The 15,733-nt window shown below is 33.5% G+C and overlaps 1 long non-coding RNA gene across 1 annotated transcript in view; it reads right to left on the reverse strand.

Moving 5' to 3' along the window:
* LOC129146856 (uncharacterized) overlaps positions 1-15,733 on the reverse strand; it is a 152,648-nt gene that overhangs the window by 88,361 nt on the left and 48,554 nt on the right. The window lies entirely within an intron of this gene.

A 15,733-nucleotide genomic window follows, 5' to 3' on the forward strand; every position in this document is an offset into this window, starting at 1 on the left:
GAATGTACAGAGCATGTGAGCAATAGCTATAAAAACAAGTTGAGATTCAGTCTTTTGATTCTCCTTTGTCTAAAATATGATTTTTAGGTCCAACATTTATAATAAATAAATTAGGGCCTCCCCTGATGGCACAGCAGTTGAGCGCTGGGCTGGGAAGCTGCCTGCAGCCTCTGCAGTACCGGTTTGATCCCCGGCCCTCGGGAAGGGTCCCCCATGGCGTGATGGACCTCTCCTGCCGAGCGCCCCACTGCTCCCCTCAGTAGTGTATTTCATTAGTCTGTCTGTTCTGTTCTCCACTCTGGTGAATTCTCTCACCCTTCCGCACTTCTGACCCAGTGCTTGTGTAAATAAATAAATAAATAAATCTTTAAAAATAAATAAATAAATTACACAATCATTTACAGCAAATTAATGGCTGACACCCACCCCACCCTCCCAAATTGGAACATTTAGTCAAATAATTTGACAATTTGTCTATACTGTCTGGTACTATCTTGTTTTACCCTACTTGATCAAGATTTTATTTATACCCATTGCTCAGGAAATTATTTCTGAGATATTTTTATTGAAGTTAATACTATTATTAACTTCAATAATACTATTGAATAATACTACTAATAATACTATTAATAATGCTAATAATACTAATAATACTAATAAATACTATTATATAATTTTTGTTTGTGCACCATTCCATTATTAATTAACGTGTATAAACTATCTTAAATTGGAATCTTGGCACTGAGCCTTTGTATAAAAAAAAATTACCCTGAAAGTGATCAACAAGCTTTGGTGCACCTCTCTCTCCCAAGTGTGGTATTAACTAGCTTACTTTCTAGACTAGTAATAAATTTATTGATTTATCACATTTAGGTGGGGGTCTTTTAATTACATGTGTTCAAGTTACTCTATTTCAAATGTGAGAGCTCTTTGGAGAGTTTTATTACTTTAGCAAATGTTTTCATTTTTCTAACAATGCAAGAAGTATGTGAAACCTTTACAAATTTTTACATGGATACCATATTTATGATGAAAACTAAGTCAATATTTCTCTCAATTATACTCCAGGTATGGCCTCAAGGGTAATATCCATTTGTGTCTTTCTAACTAAGGCAGAGGTCTCTATTACCAAATTATTGTTTGTTTGTTTCCAAATTTGTGCAGAAATAATAGGTGCAATTCTTAGGATTTTCCTCATCAATTATAAAACTTATTTCCCAGTCTTCTAAAATGCTTAAAATGTGTCATAAAAAACACCCTAACATTTCAGTTTTTTCCTCCTTATTGTTACTCTGTAAATGCCAAATCACCATGTCTGTTGAGCAATGGCACTTTAATCTCTTCCCCCAAATAGAAGAGTTAGTTGCTTATGGAAATGTGAGTGCATGTGACCTAGATATGAAAACTATCTCAAGTTAGAAGTCACTTGGGCTGGCCAATTTTAAGGAAGGCACATCCTACTGAACTGGCCAGACATAACTGGCAACAGCTTATAATTCTTTTGATTGACATGTGGTTACCTGACCTGACTTAAAATAATTGAGTCAACAGCTTCTGCATTTCATAAAAAAATCAATTTTATAATCAAATTCCTCTACCTTCACATGCTCCATTTAACCCATTATCTTCTCCAAGAATGCCATCAACAGTGTATTAGGGTTCGTTTTTCTCCACACTTTTGCCAACAATTATTTTTCTTGATCTTTCTCACAGGTATTAGGTTGCATCTCACTGTGGTTTTGATTTGTATTTTTCTCATAACAAATATACATTTTTTCAAGTGTCTGTTGGCCATCTGTATTTTTTCTTTGGTGAAGTGTCAATTTCAATCATCAGTCCATTTATGATTGGGTTATTTGTTGATTTGTAAGAGTTCTTTGTAGATTTTGGATATTAATCCCTTATTAGAAATATGATGTACAAATATTTCCTACCATTTGGTAGGCTGTCATTTTATTATGACAAGTTTCTTTTGTTGCACTGAAGCATTTTAATTTGATATAGTTAGTTCCATTTTTATTTTTGTTTTTGTTTCCTTCCCCCTTGTAGTTGAGTTCCCAAAGACATCACAAAAACCATTGTCACAGAGTGTTCTGCTTATGTTTTGCTTTTATTTTATAGTTTCAAGTCTTACATACAAGTGTTTGATCTATTGTTTTACCTCCAAAAATTTAAATATTTGAAATGCTTATTAATTCACTCCTGGTAATAACTTGAGTGAATGAGTTGACTGCTCAAATAGTACAGCCTAAGGTATGTTCTAATTGTTAATTCTCTGGACTTCTTAAACTTTACTCTCAATTCAAGGTAAAAATCCTAAAACAATATACTTTGAGTATATCACCCTATCTCTATTCAGAATGACAAATCAGGCATATGTCATTCACCTTTATTTAGTTAATGGAAGAAAAAAAATATAAAGATTATTTCTTTCATTTTATTTGCAAGTGCTAGAATTGTTTAAAATGCAGTGCAGAAAATGATAATGTCTTTCAAAAAATGCTTTATAATAAGATATTAACATCTACTTCCAAAAAAGATGATGTAGACAAACTCTCTCCACATACCTCCTTTTATGTACAACTGAAAGTGTTGCATATTTTATATATATATATATATATATATATATATATAAACACTTTAAGAAGACTTTTGAAGGTAAGTAGAAATCAGAGAAGCTAGGAAATTTGGGTCACAAAAAATAACACTTTGGTGAGTTCCTAAGGTTTTCTTTTTGCCTTATTAAAAATCTATAGCTGAAGAAGTTGGAAACCTGAAAACACCAATAGTCACAGTACAAAATAGCTCACAAAAAGCCCACTATCTTCAAGAAAGAACCAGAAAAGGAGCAAATTAGCAAGAAAGAAATATATTTTGATGGTAACATATATATTCAATATAAACAAGGGAAAACATCAACCTGAACCACACCAGAAAAGTCAAAAGGAGAAACATGGATTTCCAATCTTGAGAGACTGTGAGTATGTACTAATCTCTACTGCCAAAGTAGTATTAGTGAAGACCAAATAGGGATACAAGGTGCCCCTCCGTACCTCCCAGTCACAAATTGCCTTCTCTATGCAGCATCACTGGAGACAACATGGAGAACCTGGACTTACATGCACACCCTGAAGTAAAAGGGTACCCATCACACTCCCAAACACATAGTGCCAGAGAGGTCTAGAGGAGACTCAGGATTTTCAACATTGCACAGTAATATGGATATCCCCATCACAGTGGCTATGGGAATAACATGAAAATAGAGAACTATCATATCTGCTTAGAAGTAATGAGGAACATCTCCAGCCTTTGATGGACTAGTAAGAAATGTAGGCTTGGATTTCCACAAGTAGATCTAGTACTTGTAGATGCTATAAAGGAGTACCCATCCTTTCCCCAATAAAATGTGTGTCAAGAAAAAGCTAGTTAAAATAGGTTTACATGAGATACAGAGACCCATAATATAATATGAAAATGTCCAGGATTCAGTGGGAAATTGCCACTGAGGGATAAAAGAAAAACAAGAAGATCTCAAACTTTAAGTTAAATGCCCATTCCAAGAAACAGTTGAAAATAAAAGTTACACAGTGGGTAAATATTTGCAAACTACATAGATAACAAAGTCTAGTATATGGATTGCATAGTGAACTGTCAAAGCTCAATTAACCAAAAAAACAATTAAAAGTTACATTAATGAAAGGCATGCAAATCAGAAAAGAAGAAACAAACTTATCTTTCTTCACATATGACATCTTATATGTAGAAAGTCCTAAAAAATTCACACAAAAAACTATTAAAACTAATAAACTAATTCAGTAAAGTTACAGGATAACCATCAACATACAAAAATGGGTTGTAATCTATATATTAATACTGATGATATGAAAAGAAAAATAAGGCAACAATCCCATTTATAATAACATCCAAAAGAATACATTGGAAAAAAATTAAACTAGGTAGGTGAAAGATCTGTACACTTAAATTATATGAAGAATTTATGAAATAAATTAAAGAGAACATAAACAAAGACATTTTGCTTTGTACCCATATGTCAGAAGACTTATTATTGTTAAAATGCCCAGTCTACATATTCAATACAATTCATGTCAGAATCACTATGGCATTTTTCACAATAATAGAAAAAAAATCCTTAAATCCATATGGAAGCACACAAGACACCAAATAGTGAAAACCAATGGCTGAAGGTCTCAAATTTCCTGGTTTCGAAACATAACACGAATCTATAGTAAACAGTCAGACCCTGGCATAAAGACCGACATGGAAATGAACTCAAATATTCTCTATTTAATGAAACAGAATAGGGAGCCTAGAAATAAATAATAATTAAGATAAATACTTATGTGGACAACTTATCTTCCATTAGGTACTCAAGAATATACAATGGAGAAAGACAGGCTCTTTAAAATATAATTCTCAGTAAACTAGATATGCACTTAAAAAGAATTTAAAAATACACAGAAAAATCAACTAAAATAATTAAAGAATTAAATGTAAGACCTGAAACTGTAAACATAGGAGGAAAAAATGATGTCATTAGTCTTGAAAATTACATCTTGAACATGACATAAAAGCACAGGCAATAAAAGTACTAGCAGACAACCTGAAAACTTTCTGCACAGCAAAGAAAATAACAAGTAAAAATGAAGTTTAAGGAAATGAAAAGATGTTTACAAACTACATATCTAATATGTATTAATATAAGAAATATATAAGGGACTCCTTCAATGTGATGGCAAAAAATAAAAATATTATTTAAAATTGAACAAAAGATTTGAATAGACAGGTCTCCAAAGAAGACAATCATATGGTAAGCAAGCATAAAGAAAATAGCTCAACATCACTGATCATCAGGAATATGCAAATCAAAACCATAGTCAGGGCCTCCCCTGGTGGCACAGTGGTTGAGCGCTGGCCTGCGAAGCTGCCCGCAGCCTCTGCAGCGCCAGTTCGATGCCCGGCCACCAGCGAGGGTCCCACATGGCGCAGCAGACCTCTCCTGCCACGCCCGCTGCTCCCCTCAGCAGTGTATTTCAGTCCATCTGCCTGTTCTGTTCCCTGCTCCAGTGAATTCTCTCACCCTCCCGTGCTTCTGACTGTACCCAGTGCTTGTATAAATAAATAAATAAATATTTAAAAGAAACAAACAAAACAAAACCATAGTCAGATATCATATCTCACACCTGATTAGAACGGCCATTGCTATGCCCTGAATGTGTTTCCACAAAAATTTTACGTTGAAGTACTAATTTCCAATGTGATGGTAATCAAAGCTGAGAGCTTTGGTAAGTAATTAGCTATAGATGAGATCATGAGAGTAGAGCTTTGTGATCGGATCAATGGCCTTAGAAGAGACCAGAGAATTTGCTCTCTCTTTCTCTCTCTATCCTCAATGTAAGGATACAGCAAAAAGGCTTAACCTCTGCAAAACAAGAAAGCTCTTACTTGGAACAGAATTGGAGTGCACCTTGATCTTGGACTTTTTGGCCTGCAGAAGTGTGACGAGTAAATTTCTGTTGTTTAAGTTGCCCAGTCAATAACATTTCTGTTACATAGTCTAGATTTATTAAGGCCACCATTAATCAAGAAAAAACAAAATATATAACAAACCTTGGTAAGGATATGAATAATCTGTTGGTAGAACTATAAAATGATGCAGCTACTGTGGATAGTAGAAGTTCCTCAAAAACAAAACACAACTTACATATGACCCAGAAATCCCACTTTTAGGTATGTATCCAAAATGGTTGAAATCAGTATTGCAAAATTATGTTTTCACTCCCTTGTTCAATATAGTATTCAAAACAACAGTCAAGATGTTAAAACAACCTAAATGTGCATTAATGGATGAATGGGCAATGAAAGTGTGGTATGCAGTGAAATGTTATTCACTGCATAAAGAAGTTATGTCCTTTGTGAAAACATAGAGGGGTCTTTAGGATATTTCACTAAGGGAAATCAGTCAGTCATAGAACAAATACTGTATGTTTACACTGATAGTAATTCCCACTGATCTATGTTTTCAGTTACTGCAGGCCATAGATGATCCAAATACACTATGTCCAATATTTTGAGAGAGACCCACTTACATTACTTTTATTATAGTATATTGTTATATTTATTCTATTATTGATTGCTGTTAATCTCTTACTGTAGCAAATTTACAAATTAGTTATCAATTAGACTTTCTCATAAGTATGTAGGCATAGGACAAAATTCAGTATACATAGGGTTGGTTCAGTACTCATTTAGACTTAAGGTACCCAATGGGTACCCTGAAATATACTGCCCTCAGACTGCTGTAATTCATCATCTAAACTCACAAATATAGAAAGTATAATGGTGGTTGCCAACAGCTGTGAGAGGGAGTTGCTGTTAAACTGTTATAAAAGTTCTAGAGATTTGCTCTACAATGTTAGGTGCATATTTGATAACTCTGACTATAAAGTTAAAATTTTGTAAAAGGGCACTTCTCAAGTGATTTTTTTTCACTATTTGAAAAAGCAATGTGAAGAAACAATTCACACAAACACAATGGTAAATACAGATGCTAACATATCAATATTAACTCTAAATGTAAATGGACTAAACTCTTCAACAAAAAGACACAGAGTTGCAGGCTGGATTAAGAAACAAAACCCAACCTTTTGCTGTCCCCAGGAAACACATTTAACTACAAAAGATAAAAATAGACTCAAAGTTAAAGGATGGAAAACAATCCTACAAGCAAATGGATCAAAAAATAAAGCAAGAACAGCTATACTTATATCAGATAAAAAAGATTTCAAACTCAAAAAGGTAAAAAGAGACCCCAACGGTCACTACATTATGGTCAAGGGGACAATACTTCAAGAAGAGATAACACTCATTAACATACATCCACCAAATGAAGGAGCACCAAAACATATCAGACAACTATTATCATCTTTGAAAACAGACATCAGAGAAAACACATATGTAGTAAGAGACTTCAACACACCACTATCAACAATGGATAGATCAACAAGACAAAAAATAAGTAAAGACACTAAAGCTCTAAATAAGGATCTAGAGCTCTTGGGCTTAACAGACATCTACAGAACACTAAACCCAAAAAAATCTGAGTATACATTTTTCTCAAGCACACATGGATCATTCTCCAGGGTTGATCACATACTGGTACATAAGACAAACAAGGACAGATACACCAAGATTGAAATCATACCAACCATCTTCTCTGAACATGAAGTCATCAAGCTAGAAATAAACCATAAAAAGAAGGCAAGGAACTCTCCTACCTTATGGAGATTGAAACTCACACCACTGGAAGACCACTGGATTAATGAGGAGATCAAAGAAGATATTAAAAAAATTCTTTGAGTTGAATGACAAGGAGGACACCAATTTCCTAAATGTATGGGATGCAGCAAAAGCAGTAATAAAAGGAAAATATATAGCAATAGAGGCTCACATCAAGAAACAAGAAAGAACTCAAAGAAACAACCTAATCTCAAAGCTAAAAGAAATAGAAAAAGAACAACAAAAAAACCCTAAAACCAGTACAAGAAAAGAAATAATAAAAACCAAAGCAGAAATAAATGAAATTGAAACTAAAAAAACAACAATCCAAAAGACCAATGGACCCAAAAGCTGGTTCTTTGAAAAAAATAAATAAAATAGACAAACCCCTAGCCAGGCTCACAAAGGAAAAACGGGAAAAAACACAAATAAACAGGATCATAAATGAAAGAGGAGAAATCACAATGGACACAGCAGAAATCAAAAGAATAATCAGAGACTACTATGAACAGCTATATGGAAACAAGTTAAACAATCTAGAAGAGATGGACAAATTCCTACAACCCTACAACAGCCAAAGCTGATAAAGAAGAAATAGAACACCTAAACAGACCAATTACATGCAGCAAAATTGAAATGGTAATCAAAAACCTCCCCCAAAACAAAAGCCCAGGACCTGATGGATTCACAAATGAATTCTACCAAACATTTAGAGATGAAATAGTGCCTATCCTTCACAAACTCTTCCAAAAAATTGAGAAGGAAGGGATAATACCAAACACGTTCTATGCAGCCAACATTACACTAATACCAAAACCAAACAAGGACAACACATGCAAAAGAAAACTACAGGCCAATCTCTCTAATGAACACTGATGCAAAAATCCTCAATAAAATTTTAGCTATCAGAATCCAACAATGTATCCATAAGATAATTCACCATGACCAAGTAGGATTCATTCCTGGGACACAAGGATGGTTCAACATCCAAAAATCAATCAACGTCATCCAACACATCAACAAAAAGAAATATAAAAACCACATGATAATATCAACAGATGCTGAGAAAGCTTTCAAAAAGTACAATACCCATTCATGATAAAAGCCCTTGAAATTCTTGGGATACAAGGAACATACCTCAACATCATAAAGGTCATATATGACAAGCCAACAGCCAGTATCATTCTCAATGGCAAAAAGCTGAAAGCATTTCCATTAAGATCTGGAACAAGACAAGGATGTCCACTCTCACCACTGGTTTTCAATAATACTAGATGTCCACTCTCACCACTGGTTTTCCCATAATACTGGAAGTCCTAGCCAGAGCAATAAGACAAGAGAAAGATATACAAGGAATCCAAATAGGAAAAGAAGAAGTTAAACTATCTCTACTCGAAGATGATATGATAATATGCATAGAGAACCCCAAAAACTCCACAGAAAAACTAATTCAACTAATAAGTTTAGTAAAGAGGCAGGATACAAAATCAACACACAAAAATCAGTAGCCTTCCTATACACAAACAATAAATCTGAAGAAGAAATAAAAAAAAATCCCTTTTATTATTGAAAAAAAAATCAAATACTTGGAAATAAATCTAACAAAAGAGGTAAAGGACCTATACAAAGAAAACTATAAAACACTGTTAAAAGAAATAGAAGAAGACACAAAGAAATGGAAAGACATCCTCTGCTCATGGATTGGAAGAATAAACATTATCAAAATGTCCATCCTACCAAAAGCAATATACAGATTCAATGCTATGCAATAAAAATTTCAATGTCATTCTTCAAAGAAATAGAACAATTATTGATGAAATTCATATGGAATCACCAAAAACCCCAAATAGCCAAAGTTCTCCTGAAAAAAAAAGAAGGGAATGGAGGCATCACACTCCCAGACTTCAAACTATACTACAGAGCCATATTCATCAAAACTGCATGGTATTGGAACAAGAACAGACACACAAACCAATGGAATTGAATAGAAAGTCCAGAAATAAACCCACAGATTTATGGTCAACTAGTCTTTGACAAAGGAGCAAAGAATATGCCTGGAGCAAAGAAAGTTTGTTCAATAAATGGTGCTGGGAAAACTGGGTTGCTACATGTGAAAGAATGAAACTTGACCACTATCTCACACCATGCACAAAAAACCAACTCAAAATGGATTAAAGAACTAGACATAAGGCCTGAAACCATAAAATACATAGAAGAAAATATAGGTGAAACACTACATGACATGCACATTAAAGACATCTTTACAGACACATCACCCCAAGCAGTGATAGTGAAGGCAAAGATAAACAGCTAGGACTACATCAAATTAAAGAGCTTCTGCACAGCAAAAGAGACAATAACCAAAACAAAGAGAAACCCCACCGACTGGGAGAACATTTTTGCACACAACACTAACGATAACGGACTGATCACAAAAATCTACAAAGAGCTGATGAAACTCAACAAAAACAAAGAAAATATTCCAATCAAAAATGGGCTGAAGAGCTAAAATGAAACTTCACTGAAGAAGAAATACAAATGGCCAACAGGCATATGAAAAAATGTTCAACATCACTTGTAATCAGGGAAATGCAAATCAAAACTACAATGAGACACCCTCTTACACTAGTGAGAATGGCACATATTAAAAAAACTAGCAACAACAAATGTTGGTGAGGATGTGGAGAAAAAGGAACTCTCCTGCACTGTTGGTGGGAGTGCAAACTGGTCCAACCACTATGGAAAGCTGTGTGGAGATTTCTTGACCTACTAAACATAGAGCTTCCATATGATCCAGCAATCCCACTCCTAGGTATTTACCCAAATGACATGGAAACAGTAATTCCAAAGGGCTCCTGCACGCCTATGTTTATAGTAGCACTATTTACAATAGCTAAGATCTGGAAACAGCCCAAATGCCCAAAAATAGATGAGTGGATCAAGAAGATGTGGTACATATACACAATGGAATATTACTCAGCAATCAAAAAAGATAAACACATGCAGTTTGCAGCAACATGGATGGAGCTGGAAGGGATCATGCTCAGTGAAATAAGTCAGAAAGAAAAAGAAAAATACTGGATGGTCTTACTCATAGCAGGAATTTAGAAAACCTAAATAAGAGACCAGGAAAAATACTAATCAATACAAAGGAAAAATTAAAATTAACAAGCAACTATAAACCAGAGACACACTACGGTTGGGGGGGTGGGTAGGGAGGGACAGGGAAAGGAAGGACTAGAGTCAAAATAAGGGGGGGTGCAATTGTATGGGGAATATAACCAAAATGAAAATGCATGCATTGTGCCAAGATGAAAAAAGATGTAAGAATTATATAAAATAAAATATTTAAAGAAAAAAAAGAAACACTTCACAAAAAAATATATATGACAAATAGGTACAAGTAGAGACATTAAACATAATTACCATTTAGAAAAATATGAATTCAAATTACAATATAACAATATACTTTTATTAGAATAATTTAAAAAAACAGCACTGTATACTGATAATGATGTGAAGAAACGAAAACTCATGTATCACTGATGTAATGTGAAAGGTTACTGCTATTCTGGAAATTCTAGCTTACAACTACCATAGGACCCAACAAGTGTAGTCCTACACTTTTTTCCACAGAAATAAAAATCTAGTTCATCCAAAAACCTGCTCCATTCACAAGTGTTTATAGCAACTTTATTTACAGTAGTCAAAACACTGAAATAAACTTTGTGTCTATTATTGGGCAAATGGTTAAAAAAAACAACTGTGGTACAAATATCGTGATAAAACAACATGCCTGAATTTCAGGAGAAATATTCTGAGGAAAAGAAAATCCCCAAAGGTTGCATAGTATATGATTCCATTTATATAATACTCTTGAAATGAAAAATATATATATATATATAAAAGAGCTTAATGTCCTACAGAGAGTTAAATCTGAGTGATTTGAAAGGTTCATGGTGGGGGGAGGAGATGTGAAAGAGAAGTGGTGTGGCTGTGAAAGGGCTACATGAGGATCCTTGTGGTGCTGGAAATGTTCTGTATCCTAATTGTGTCAATGTCAATATTTTGACTGCCATGTTACAGTAGTTTTGTAAGATGCTAGTATTGTGGGAAACTATGCAATCATAATTTGACCTCTATGTATTACTGCTGAAATCACAAGTGAGCTGAAATTACAAGTGAATCTACAGTTATCCAAAAATGTTAAAACAGTAACTTTAATTAATGCAAAGAATTAAAGAGGTAGTTACATAACTGCAAACATCCCTCATTTTTTTTTCATATAAATAAATTAAGGCACTTATATCCTCACATAATAAGCATATTTTAGAAAGTAATTGCTACTGAATAATATTGGGTAAAATTTTAATGTCACAGAAACATAATAATCGATATGCTTTTTCAAAAATACTTTCATGTAGTTAAGAGAATATAAATACTTGTAGTAAAATAAGAAGTATCTACAATGATTGCAGATATAAATCATTGATCCAATTATACCAATATAATTGAAATATAATATTTATATCCATAATCCCCGTTTAAAAATGGAAAAATAATGCAAAATTTTCTTGGGATTAATGCTATATGACTTGAAGTCTGAGTAATTCTGAAAAATATAACATACTTAAGTAAATTCAAAAACTGACAAACACAAAAACAAAGGCACATGATAATTCTAAGCACATGGTTGACTATCTTAAGAAAAAAAAATAAAATATTGGTTAAATTAGTATCAGCATTTTTAAATCAAGAAATATCACCAAGAGTTTCCCATTCTAATAATATATTACTGCAATGTCCTTAACCACTGAGGAACATTCTATTATAATAAGTTCAAAGCAGATTCATCTGAGTCATAAAAATATAATGATAATAATATAATGGTAATGATGATAAAGTGACTTGTACTAGGTCACTATTGTGAGTCAGGAGTAATGTAGTTAGAAAACTTTGGTGCCCAGACTATGCACTAAATCATACTGCCTTTCCAATTTTAAACATTCAATAATAATGCATATTCATTAAACATGTAACAGCAAAAATTAAAAAGCAATACATCGTGGCTGCCTAAAGGGGTATAAATGGTTTCCACTTTTGGTCATTTTCCTCCTTCACCTATGGTATTACCTAAGATATTAATCTTCTTTATTATTTCTGGAAATTGTTGGTCTTAATTGACTGCTTATTGCTAGCTATATCTTTTGCTATTCTTAGAGGAACAGAGAAATCCAATTCAAGGGTCATATCAAACCAGAACACCATTGTATTTGTTTTGGAGGATGTCATAACAAAGTACTACTAACTAGGTGGCTTAAGCAACAGAAATTAATTTCCTCACAGTTCTGGTATCTAAAAGTCCAAGATTGGGATACAGTAGTTTTGGTTCCTTTTGAAGGCTATGCAGAAAAGAGCTGTTCTAAGCTTTCCTCCATTAAATGTTGTTTCAGTGAAGGCATGAGATTAGTAAGAAGAAACAATGAATGCATTTCTAACTTTAAAAATACTATCAGATATCAGACTTCAATGCCTTCCTTTGTAAACACAAGAATATATTTAAATATGGTAGTCATTGAAGTATCTTTAGAACTTCATTGGATCATCAGCAACATATTAGAAGAATCATTCTGCATATTGTAGACATATTGCAGATTTACTAAAAACAACTAAGTAAGAATTAACTTTTCAAGAATTAACTCTTGCCTTTTAAATATAGGTAAGAATTATTGTTAGTTTTGTTCACAGAATTACAAATCCAAGAATCTGCTCTGATGTATCAAAATTTGGAGAATGGAACTGTCATGAACATTTGACTATAAGCTTTTATAGTCGAAGATTATTTTTAGAATTATCAGCATAAATAGGGAATCTACCTATTGTTATTTATATCAATTTTACCAAAAATCAATTGTTAATTATATCAATTATCAGAATGTTTTGAAATAATAATTAGCTCTTCATAATTAGCTCTTCATTATTTACTAGTATTTTACAGGAAGGACATGACATTATCATGTTGTAGGAAATTTCAGCTTTCTTCTGAAAAAATAACGATCAATAAATTCAAAGAGCACTTATTTTGAAGAAGCACTCAAATTGAGAAATTAAATGTGAAAGCAATATTTATAAAAAATCAGGTGGCCTTGGCAATCTTGCATAGTGGTAGATGCTTCCTATTTGGTTTACCACAAGAGCTTATCTTGGAACATAATTTATTAGTGTAAAAGAATTGGCAGGTAGAAAGAAGAAATGGGTTTTCCTTATTTAAGGTTCACACATACACGTATACACCCACATAGAGGAGACAGAGAGGGAAGATAATTAATATACTTACAAAAATCAAAACAAGTAGTCAATGACCAATATCATTAAACTGTGAAATTTGATCTTAGTGTTAAATGCATGGAATTACAATGTGTGTGTACTTTACATACAAAATATTTTAAAGGTCAGAAAATCAATCAGCTCTCTTTTGCTTGTCATGCCTGCTGGGCTTAACCAATATAATATAAGGAATTCTGTTTCTGTACTTAGGTTTGTTCCAGCCTGATTGATTCTCTATAAACCCATTATAAAGGTCAGTATAATATAGGTCAAAGGTTGTTGTGGAATAAAAAAGGATGAGAATAAGCACATACAACCTGTGGAGATACAGATTTAATCAACCCTATAGTTAGAAAAATGTGGTAGCTGTTGTCCCCAAGAGCCTTGTAAAATGTTTATGTAGCACCAATTTCTATAATACAGAGAAAACTTTTCTCTAACAACGTTTTTTTGTACCCTGAGGACTGAAACAGTTATTTACAGTTTTCAGTATTTGGGGCATAAAAATAAACTGAATTGGAAGAGTGGAGAGAGGAAGTTCTGATACAAAGTACCAATCACAATCAGCTTCTAGTATCATAATGCTGTATTTAAACATCTGAAGAAGCAAAATAGCACTTGTTATATAAAACATGAAAGGACAAAGACTTGTCTCTACTTATTATTGCTGTTTACAAAGATATAAAATAGGGACTACATGCACGCATCATATGATCACACGATAACGTTTTTCATCATAACATTTTCTAAAATGCGTATTGTCCAGAAAATAGAATCACGTCTTAAATTGTATTATGGCCCGTGACCCACTTTTCATGGTATATGTACTAAGAAAAGGTGGTATATATACTAAAAGACATTACCCTGCATTTATGAAACAAGATATCTACTTACGATGGGAGAAATTATTAAAAATGTTTTACAGTGATCTTAAAGTAGCCTCTTGGAAACAAATCTTTAACTGAAAGTTCTTCATCCCACAATTAATTTAGATTTGATTTTCACTTTAAAACAGTGAATGTGGGCCTCCCCGGTGGCGCAGCGGTTGAGCGCTGGGTTGCGAAGCTGCCCGCGGCCTCTGCGGTGCCGGTTCGATCTCCGGCTGCTCCCCGGCCACTGGAGGAGGGTCCCACATGGCGCGCAGACCTCTCCTGGCGCCCACTGCTCCCCTCAGCAGTGTACTTCGGTCCTTCTGCCTGCTCTGCTCCCCGCTCTGCCTCTGGTGAATTCTCTCACCCTCCTGCACTTCTGACTATACCCAGTGCATGTATAAACAAAAACAAACAAACAAATAAATAAATAAAACATGCCTCTATAAAAAAAATAAAACAGTGAATGTGCTTTTATACACAATTTCATAGCTGATTTCTGCTATTTACCACAGAGAAAAGCTGGGTGAGTCTTAACTACAAGTTCATAATTTCTTAAACATGATATTGAAATACAAAATTTTCCTAAAATTTAATTTTTTCCAACTATCTAGGCAACAAAACTAACCTAAATTGACATTGGAAAATGTATAGTTTGATTTTGAAAATGCATCAGTCTTAATAAAAGAGAGACATATTTGCTGCTACAGACCATGCCAGGGGCAATTCTATACACTTAACATGAAGAACAAAGCAAAATAAAAGTGAATTCTGGATGTGAGTCACTTCAAATATTTGGCATATAAGATTCAATCTACCTCTTTTCTATAGATACATGATGACAGCCTGACTGATAAAGTCTGAGTTGTTCAATCATCTAGTTGACCTAACCTCTACACAGTAGCTATTATTCCTATTAATGCATTGTGAGGAAATTAAAATCGGTTAAGTAATTTGTCAAATGTCCTACAACTAAAAATTGCCTGCCTAACAATATAACTTCTCTGTCATGATCAACTCACAGTCTTTATCGTATACTACCTTGAGTCCAAATGTTTCAGCTTTTTATTATTTCTTTGTTTACTTGCTTTTGGTTCATTTTTATAAATCATTATATAGCACCAAAGCAACTCTTACAGAAACATCTTCTCTAATATGGTTAAAATAGTTTTTTTTTACAATTTGCTGATGCAAAGTTACTTGCTAATCAATTAAGCATTTTGGATACAGTATTTGCACCT

This window comes from Talpa occidentalis, unplaced genomic scaffold, assembly GCF_014898055.3.
Source record: "Talpa occidentalis isolate TD23 unplaced genomic scaffold, MPIMG_talOcc4v2.1 talOcc4.5, whole genome shotgun sequence".
Classification (NCBI taxonomy): domain Eukaryota; kingdom Metazoa; phylum Chordata; class Mammalia; order Eulipotyphla; family Talpidae; genus Talpa; species Talpa occidentalis.